The following is a 9,721-nucleotide window of genomic DNA, read 5'->3' on the forward strand; positions in this document are numbered from 1 at the left end:
GAAGAAGAAGAAGAAGAAGAAGAAGAAGAAGAAGAAGAAGAAGAAGAGGAAGAAGTCCTTTTCAGTAAGATATTCTGTATTCCCTTCTCAAATCACACTCAGCCTCCCAACTCCCCCACCCCCACCAAAAGTTGTGTCCATATAATTCTGGGATTTAAAATGTAATAATTCGATGATTTAGATCTCTTCGGATAATACAAATAAATCAGAGGAAATTTATAATTATTCTGAAAATGCAGTGTAAATAACTGCTACTTATAATAAGAACAGGTTGATGCTGCAAGGGTCCCTACCATCATTGGCGCTGGGATTTGAGAAGAATAAATAAGAGAACATCTGTTGTCTCCAGAGACTGGAAAACAGCCTTTTCTCTAGTCTTACGTACTTCATATCCATGCAGAAACTAAGGTGCCTGATGACCCCATTACCAGACATCAGGCTACCTATTTCAATGGCCGTGATAAAGGTCGGTTATTCCCCAGGAATTTTGCTGAAAAATCTTAAATTGACTAATTTAAATAATATTTAAGCCCTTTTCACTTTTATCAAACCCGCACCTGTTATAAAAATGAAAAGGCAAGAAAATGAGTTAACTTCGGAAGATAAACTCAGCTTACTTGAAATTTATCTAAATATAATAATTTATCACCTGAGAAAGCTTTTGACCTATGTAGTAGTTGCTGCTTCTCTTCAAACCACAGTTTTTCCCAGCCTGTGTTAAACACAGATAATGAATGGGGCATCTGCTGCCCCTGTTTCCCCAGTGCATACACGTGCCTGTCCTTGCGAATATTTGCTCACAGGGTACAACTCCTTGCCTTGGCCCACAACCTCGGAAACCTGGCCCTTGGTCAACCCCACCTCCCAGCTTCGTCTCCCACTACCCTCTGAGACCTGCACTATTCCTTTCTGCTTTCCAGATAGGCGGATCTCATTCCTGTCTCTGCACTTGCCCGTCACTCTTCCCAGGGTCCTCTGCACTTGCCCGTCATTCTTCCCAGGGTCCTCTGCACGGCACACTCAAACTTCTCATCATTCAGGTCTTAGCTTAAATATTTCCCTTTCACAGAGGCTGTCTTGGGAGGTCAGGTAGGTAAAGAAGCTTCCCTTCTCTGTTTCTCTAGCCTTTTATTTTGCTGAGTTGTCTTCATGCTGCTATCTGTCATCATCTGAAATTCCCTTTTCAAAAATTTACTTGTTTACTGGCTTACTCATCATCTTTCCCCACTAGACTGAAGTTCAGCTCCTTCAGGGTAGAAACTTGGTCTTGGTCACTGTTTTCCCACAGCATCTAGATGGGTGCTTAATGCATAATACTTGATATATGAATACATGAATAGATGCACTTCAAAATGGAAACAGAGGCTTCTCACAAGAATTAAAATCCTCTCTTCACATAGCCCACTTCCTGAGAAGAACTACAAAGGCAGGGTCACCAAATACCTCCTCTGGCTGGACCATAGAATAGAAAAAAAAAAAAAGTGCCTCAATGTTAAATTCATGTAATATTAAAATGTTTTTCCAGTTCTTTGACAATTTTCTGAATTTTTTTGAAAATGTATTATCTGAATCCTTTTCTACTTCATCTGATGAAAACTTTGATCATTCAACCTTAATGCTGCCTCCCCCAGGGAGCCTTGTGCCATCATTGCACCAAGAAGTGTAACTCTCAAATATTTTAATGTCTCAGGTGACACCTTACATTTTTCATATCGTGGCTGAAAATTCACGTCTTTTGAGATTTTTCCTACTAGAGTATAAGATTTCGGAGGGGCTGCGCCATGTAATATATACATTTATAACTGTATTTAAACCAAAGCTTTGCCTACCCTGCTTCTCAATATAAGTACTAGAGGCAGTATATTAATGATAAAGATCCATTGTAGAGACAGACACACCAGGATCAGTTTTGTGACCATTATCAAACTAACTCTCAGAACCTTTTTTTCCTTAAATCTGTAAAATAGTAATAATGATACTTATTTCACAAAGTTAGTGAGGGAGTTAAATTTGTTAATCATGTAAAGCACCTAATATACAATGGTATTTTAAAAACTGGTACTAAAACCTGGTACTAAAAATGATATGCAATGGTACTAAAAACTAGTACTAAAAAATGTAATAGTAAAGCTATTGTTATTAACATTATCATCATCATCATCATCATCATCACCATCATCATTTAGGACCTAGCAGTCTCAAGAACCAAGTCCTATGTTTATAACCTTAAACTTGATCTGTTGGATACACACACAAAACAACCCCAAACAGTTTTCCTAGAATAGCTTTAAAATCCACTTCGAGATGAAAAATAGAACCAGGAAATAATTACAAAACAATATGTGAACTATATGCATAGCCATGAGGCCAGCACAGGCAGATGGTTAATCAAGAAAGAATTCTGGAAGGAGATTGCTCTTCCATCTGGCTTGAGGGAAGCAATGAGCCCTAACTGGCAAGGGAGGGTGGGCACATGTTTTTCTTGGGGGTGAGGGCAGAGGCAGAACGAGTGCAAAGTCAGTGGGGCAGCAATACAAGAGCGATCACCCCCAGGATTCTAAGAGATTAGTGGCACCCACTGTGAACCCGTCCCTTTTTAGCTCAGTGGAAGAGAGCCAATACACAAAGAAGAGAACTTCTCGGTCTATTTGTTGTCTCCAGGGACCACTTCTTTTGTTTTAGTTCCTTTCACTCCGTGTTAACAGAAATATCCCACCTGACAATTGCATGGCAGCTCAGAACACCACCATAACCATGGCCTCCTAACATGACCTTGGGAGATAGCTGTTATTTTTAACACGTTTGTTTTATTTGTATATGAGGCTCAGAACTGGTGAGGCCTTGTGCTTACTCATCATTTGAGTGCCTGGTATGTTCCATGTATTTTTCTAGACACTGAGGATGTAACATGAACAAAACAGACTAAACCCTGCCCTTACGGAACTTACATTTTAGTAGCAGAAACACAATGAGTAACTAAACAAAGAAATAAAGATAAAAATTTTATGTAGCATTGTGTTATCAAGAAAATTAAAATGAGCTAAAAGGATAGAGTGACTGGGTTAGGGACACGATAATAAAATATGTAGTTGGTCATGGAAGACACCCTTTAGGAGGAGCATTCAAATATCTGAATGAAGAAGGGTTGTGTCACAGTAATGTGTGGGAAGAATATGCCAGGAAAAGAGAGGGAAGAGCATGTGCAAAGTCTCTGAGTCAGGAATGAGCTTAGGATGCCCTAGGGGCAAAATAAGGAGTGGAGCCAGAGCATAGCGAATGAAGGGATGAGAGGTAGGATATGAGGATGGAGACGTAGGTAGAGGACAAGAAACATAAGTAACAGAGAGGAATTTGGATTTTTTCATACTTAAACAGGAAACCATTAAAGAATTTTGAGCATGGAGTCACATGATTTGATTTCTATTTTAAAACATCATGCTGGCAGGAATGCAAGAGTTGAAAAAGAGGGATTTCTTAATAGGCTATAAGAAGAACGGAGATGTCCAGAACAGAGATGATAGCGTCTTACACTGAGCTCAAGATGGTGGAAAGGATGAACCTGGTCAATGTTGGGATGTATTTTGGAAATAGAAGTGACAGGCTTGCCAACAAATAGGATGTAGGTGAGGGAAAGAAAGAAACTAGTGATGCTTTTGACCTGGATAACTGAGTATAAGGTGGTATCGTTTACTAATCCAAGAAGACTGGGCATGGAGCAGAGAGAAGGCTGGACGATGAGGGGCTGTCTTTTGGACATGTTAACTTTAAGATACCTTTTAACATCTGAGGTTTAATAATCACTTTGAGGTATGAGTACAGAAGTTTGCAAAAAGTTAAGGAGGTATATTTTTTTAACTTACAGTTATGGGGCTAGATATCTGGAGAGAGAAGAGAAAAGTAACCATCCAAAATTCACAGTCAGTAAGTGACAGAATGGAAACTGAAAATGAATCTTGACACTGATCCACTTTCTCTTCCTACCTCAACTATCAGGATGCGTTCATCATTCTACTAGAGTAGAATATGGGGGAGTGCAAGGGGCAGGAATCTAGAATCACTTATAGAAAGGGTGAGAATTTTTCCAATGCTTATGGACTACACAAATTCATGGTTGCTTCTTATCTATTTTTCTGTAAATGTGATGATACATGCACATTTAACTTTTAAAAATCCACTCTGGAATAATAAATTCATAAGGTTGACCAAATACCTCCCGATAACCTACTTTCTTTTCTGACATTGCCACCTTTTGGAATGTCCAAGAGGATAATTAACTTCAGACTAAATGTAGATTGAACAGAATTGAAATATAAAGTTATAAATATAAATATAATATAAGTATAAAAGTTTAACCAATAACTCAAACAGGTATTTGACAATTTGAGCACCATAATAATTAAGGCAGCAAGGAATTATAAACCACCGGAAAGACAGAAATTTGTGACTTTATACCAGTAACAGATATATAAATTAGTAATTAAATACAGGAGAGAAGGGAGTTCTTTTGCTTACATTAGAATGCAAAAGTCTGACTGAAATACGCAGAGAGTGCTGGAGCTGGAGAATCATGATTTTATAACTATGATGCATTACAGTAAAGACTGCATCAGATGAGAACATCAATTAATATTAAACCCAAAGGGAAATTTTTCATGAAGCGTTGTCATTATAAAAGGGAGAAATGAGGCAACACTTTGACATGGCAACCTAAATTAGCATTACCGATGGGGCATAGATGAGGATCGTGTGGCTCTAGGTATGATAGCATGAGGGGAGACATCACCTATGCAGTATCATAGCAAAAAATGCATGACCACAATCTTATCATGAGGAAATGTCAGACAAATACAAATGAGGAACACTCTGTTAAAAAGAAAAGAAGAAGAGTTGGTGGATAGACTTTAAGGTTTTCAATTTTATAAAAGATAAAGAAATGATGTGGAAATGTTCCAGATTAATGGAGGCTAAAGAGACATTGCAACTAAATGTAACACATGACTCTAAACTGGATCCTTTACTGGAGGGGAAAATATTATAAAGGAGATTGTTAGATAAATAGCAAAATTGGAATATGGGCAAATATTAGATAAATGTATCGATGTAAATTTATGAAGTAGATATTATAACCATTACATAAGAGACTACCTCTATTTTTAGCAAGTACAAGCTGAAGTCAAGGGTCATGTTTTTTTATAACTTACCCTCAAGTGGTTCAGAAAGAAAAAATGGAGACAAAGATATAGATAGAGAAAGAATAAGAGCAAATTATAAAGCAAATAGAATAAAATATTAAGATTAGGTAAATCTGGGTAAGGGCATGTAGGTATTCATTACACTATTTTTATTTTTACAATTCTTTTGAGCTTGAAATTATTTCTTAATAAAAAAAATTTAAGTAGATGAAGTATAATAAACATTTCTAGTGAGCATTTAAGAAACTCCAATGGCATTAGATACGATTTTTACTCAGAAGGCAGCCTAATTGCCTTGAGAATGTTCCTGCCTCTTCTCTAATTCAGATCTGTTCACCAACACAGGAAAAGCATAAAAGTATTCTGCTTCGATTTTTTTTTCTTATGCAAAGCAAAAATAAATCGAACTGAGGTATGATTAAAGAAAAATGCTGCTAATTTTATTTTTTTCAGAATCAGAACTGTGATTTTTTTTCACGATCATATTACTATTTGTGTTTTTTTCCAAAGTGAAAAGAATTTTGATACTGCGATAACCACCAACTATTGCAAAAACTGAGAACTTACAACGAGATATCTGTAAAATAGAATAATAATGAGCTGTGACATTTTACACTAGCTCGTGGAGTAAAACCAGTAGGCTAACTTCATTTCTGATTTACTTTCCATGGTTCCAATATGAATTAATGATGTTAATGCCATTTTTCTTTCAATTTGGATATAAAACCACAAATTTGCTATTTTCCTTAGTAATACTGAAAAATTAAGACCCATTTTTGTACACATATAAAATAATGAAAAGACAACGTTGGAAAGTATTTAGAAAACATCAAATCTATTAGTGCCTAATTTTAGTTCATATAAAATAATAACAATATCAATGATGTTAGGTAAGTATTGGAAACAATAATTCTCAAACAGCAAATAATTTACATTTTAAAGATTTCAAAATTAAACAGTGTTTTTGTTCTCTAGGGTACAGATGTGTACATTACACTGCATAAAATGTATCTTTTTAAATGGAAATATTCAGAAATGTAAAAGAACTTGCTTTTATTCTTTATATTTGCAGAAATTATTTCCTGTATGAAAATGAGATACATGTTCCCTCTTACAGAGCACATGTACTTCCAAAGCACATATTTTTGTGAACACAATAATTTTCCCATTGAACACATATTTTTATTAATAGAATAAATATGAATATGTTACATGTGGCACTTATTTGGAAGTCGTGTCCACTAAAAATAAATAGAAAATCAATGTTTGTAAGTGGACACAAATTTGCATTTAAAAGGTTGGAAGAGACACATTATCCAGATTCAGAGGATTTTTATTTCTGAATTCAAAACACGCCATCCTTCTTAGTCTGCACCCAAACCACAATCTTTCTTTCGGGCAACAAACTCTCATCTACTTTTGCAAATGAGAAAATGGCCGAAAGAAGGGGAAACCAAACAAACAAGTGTTTCAATGTTTGAAAAGTTCTTTTGGAAGTCCAGTTATTTATGTTAAGAACAAATAGCATCATTGTTTCAAAGTGAAATTATTATTGGAGAGGTAATATATTTGCCAAGGTGGGATAGAGCCCTCTAGAAGCAGGTCATTCTCTTGCACAGGTGGGCGGCTTCAGAAAGTTCACACTGTGAAGGAGGGGGCAGACACCCACTAAACTGTGAGATTCGTTGGCTCAACCCTGGATTTCAACAATCTGACGGATGCCCAGTAAGATCACACACACATCACAGAGTCAACCATGTCTTATTAAGACAGAAAATTTCACAATGCTCTACAGCAGTCACCTAGTTTCAACTTCTATTAGTCAAGGAAAATTTATGTCTTAGTGTCACATGAATGTAATCTTAATGAAACAGTAAAATATACATCTATAGTTCAAAAGTAAATATTTATGTATGCCAGTAATAAATTATTTACAATATTATATTTAATTTCACTTCAAAAAATTTGGATTTGGGGGTGGATTCTAAAGGCTTTTTCTTATTACACTACATGAAAGAAAAGCGTAAGCAATGCATCTTGCTGTTCTCCCAGTAATGGTAAGATCGCCCCCTTTAACAATCCGCATGACTCAAGGAAACTCAACCAGGTAGCACTAATTTTTTTCTGTAAATATGATTTTGTCATAGAACAAATTCTAAACTTATTTTCCATAATCTAGAACTAGGCTGTTCATTCAGAGACTTTAACAGTTCGTGACAATCACAACCACCACAACTACAACACATCCATCTTGCCAGCAAGACAGGATTTTCATTACTTCTTTGGCCTTCATTTGCCATTCTGAATTATAGTGTTGATCAACTTAGATTGTAATTTCCTTGGGCCATGTTTTTCTTGGTTGTTATCAGTTATTCCGTGTAATACCACACTATGTATCACAAACACACAGCACTTGATGGTTTATGATATCAAAATATCTCTTCCTTAAAATTCTGGACATTTCAAAATATTTCCATCATTTTTTTTTTTAAAGAGAGGGACATTATAAGTGGTGGTGTTGCAAAGAACAATAATCAAGTTCTGGTGTGTTTAATTAGCGTGTGATACATAAAGATGAATAGGCACAATTTTAATGGACTCCTCACAACTATCAACTTAATTTTAAAATTTTGATCTAGTTAAGAATGTCAAACTTGAGTCAACTCTTCATTGCCTGAATTTATAACACTAACAATCTGTTTTTCTTCTCTCTGTAACCAAAGACAACTACTCCCGTCACAGTACATTGCATGAAAATAATTTTTTAAAAACACCCTATTTTCTAGATAATGTAATAGAACCAGTGTGACGGCATTATTTAACCAAACTGATTAAAATTAAGTCTGTTAATTAATGGAACAATGCAGACTTTCTTTTTCAGAAGCCATGTGATTATTCTAATTAAAAACAAACCAAATTAAGTAAGCATTCAGATATATTATTTGCTTAAAAATGATTTAAAAATTACTGTATGAGAAATACAATTCTATTAAATAGTTAATATGTATATACATTACTCTAGCTTGGCACAAATAAAAATAATTCTGCTGGATTTAGATTACTTTAGAGTTGCCTAATGAAATTAGTTTCAGTTTAGTTTGATCACAAATTATGAATCCAAATGGTTTTATAGTTCTTGCTCCAGTTTTGGGCATTACAACTGCAAATTAATCTTAAAACAAACAAATTTCTAAAATTTGATTTACTTACCTTATTTACATTTTTAAATACTACTATCTACACTACAAATTGCTTTTTCGAAAGTATTTAAATATCATCACAATGTGATGATATGAAAAATAATACTGAAATGTAAGACTTTAAATAATATATATTTTCACAGTAGGTAGAAACAAGCGCAAGAATATCTTTTTTCCAGAATATGTCCAGCTAGTAATATGCAAAATTAACAAACAAATATAGGCAGGATAACTTACACATGTTAGGAATTTAGTGGAGCAAGGGGAAGAAAAAGTTTTCAAAATTTATATTACGACAAAGGTTCTTTCAGCACTAAGTTGTGTACAAAACTATGAAAAAAAGAGAATTTTTTTTACTTTTCAGTTAAAATAATTTGGAGATCAATAAGAATTTTTAAATTCCCCAGCTTTTTAAAAGGTTGTATGTGAAGTTGAAACAGTAAACTCAGTAAACCTCTTCATTTAAAATATTGAGTACTTACTTAGAATTATTAGATTTATCTAATCTATTTTATAATCCAACCAACATTTAAATTGTTGTTCCACAAACAGTAATCCAAATAATAAAATGAAAAATATCAAGTGATCACTTTCTTCTTACCACAATGTCTTATTTTCAGTTGCTTGTTAAGCTGCTTAAATAGTTGAGTTAACCAGCATCTCGAAGGGCTCTGACTCCACTCAGCTCTCTTTAGTCAATTTTTTTTTTTCTCTGCAAAAGGACACTCTACCAAAAGAGGAAGTTGTGAAACATCAGAGTCATTTTGCTTTATAAATTCTATGGAGAATGGAAAAGTCTTCACAAACCTTACCTTTAGAATCATGGTGACAGGCTATAATTTGTGCGTATATACATATATAATTAACGTATACACAAATTTATATATGTAAGCAAGTTTTCAAAAAGTTAAGTTATTTAAATCTATACTTGATTATGCAATGCTCATTTACATAAGGAAACAACTCCTCTGTAGCTGAAAGATAATCATGGAAAAACAAAATACCATTCTATGCAGACAAAAACTGTCAAGCTGATACATGAGGAATAAACTTGCTTTTATAAGACTAATTAATTTAAACTCTTTGGAGTATGACCTAAATGCTAATCTGACTATAGACATATTGTAGAAAGAAAAAAAAAAAAAACTTCAGTAAACGGGCATTTTCCTGGAACGTGGGTAGTGGTTTTTTACCTACAAGCCTTAAACTTCCTTTCTCATGAATAGCTGCCTGTTACATATAGATAAAGCATTGCAAAACTGAAACTGTTGCTTATTCATAAGCTATGGTCTCTCTCAACTTCAGCCACAAGAATAAAAAACAGGTGCA

The 9,721-nt window shown here is 34.5% G+C and overlaps 1 protein-coding gene across 1 annotated transcript in view; it reads right to left on the reverse strand.

Moving 5' to 3' along the window:
- MBNL1 (muscleblind like splicing regulator 1) overlaps positions 1–9,068 on the reverse strand; it is a 202,955-nt gene extending 193,887 nt beyond the window's left edge. Inside the window, exon 1 of the mRNA XM_032408416.1 lies at positions 8,994–9,068. The gene's annotated coding sequence lies outside the window, so the exon portion shown is untranslated. The remainder of the gene's footprint in view (positions 1–8,993) is intronic.
- Positions 9,069–9,721: the final 653 nt, after the last annotated feature.

Source organism: Phoca vitulina, unplaced genomic scaffold (genome assembly GCF_004348235.1).
Source record: "Phoca vitulina isolate PV1807 unplaced genomic scaffold, GSC_HSeal_1.0 scaffold10, whole genome shotgun sequence".
Classification (NCBI taxonomy): Eukaryota; Metazoa; Chordata; class Mammalia; order Carnivora; family Phocidae; genus Phoca; species Phoca vitulina.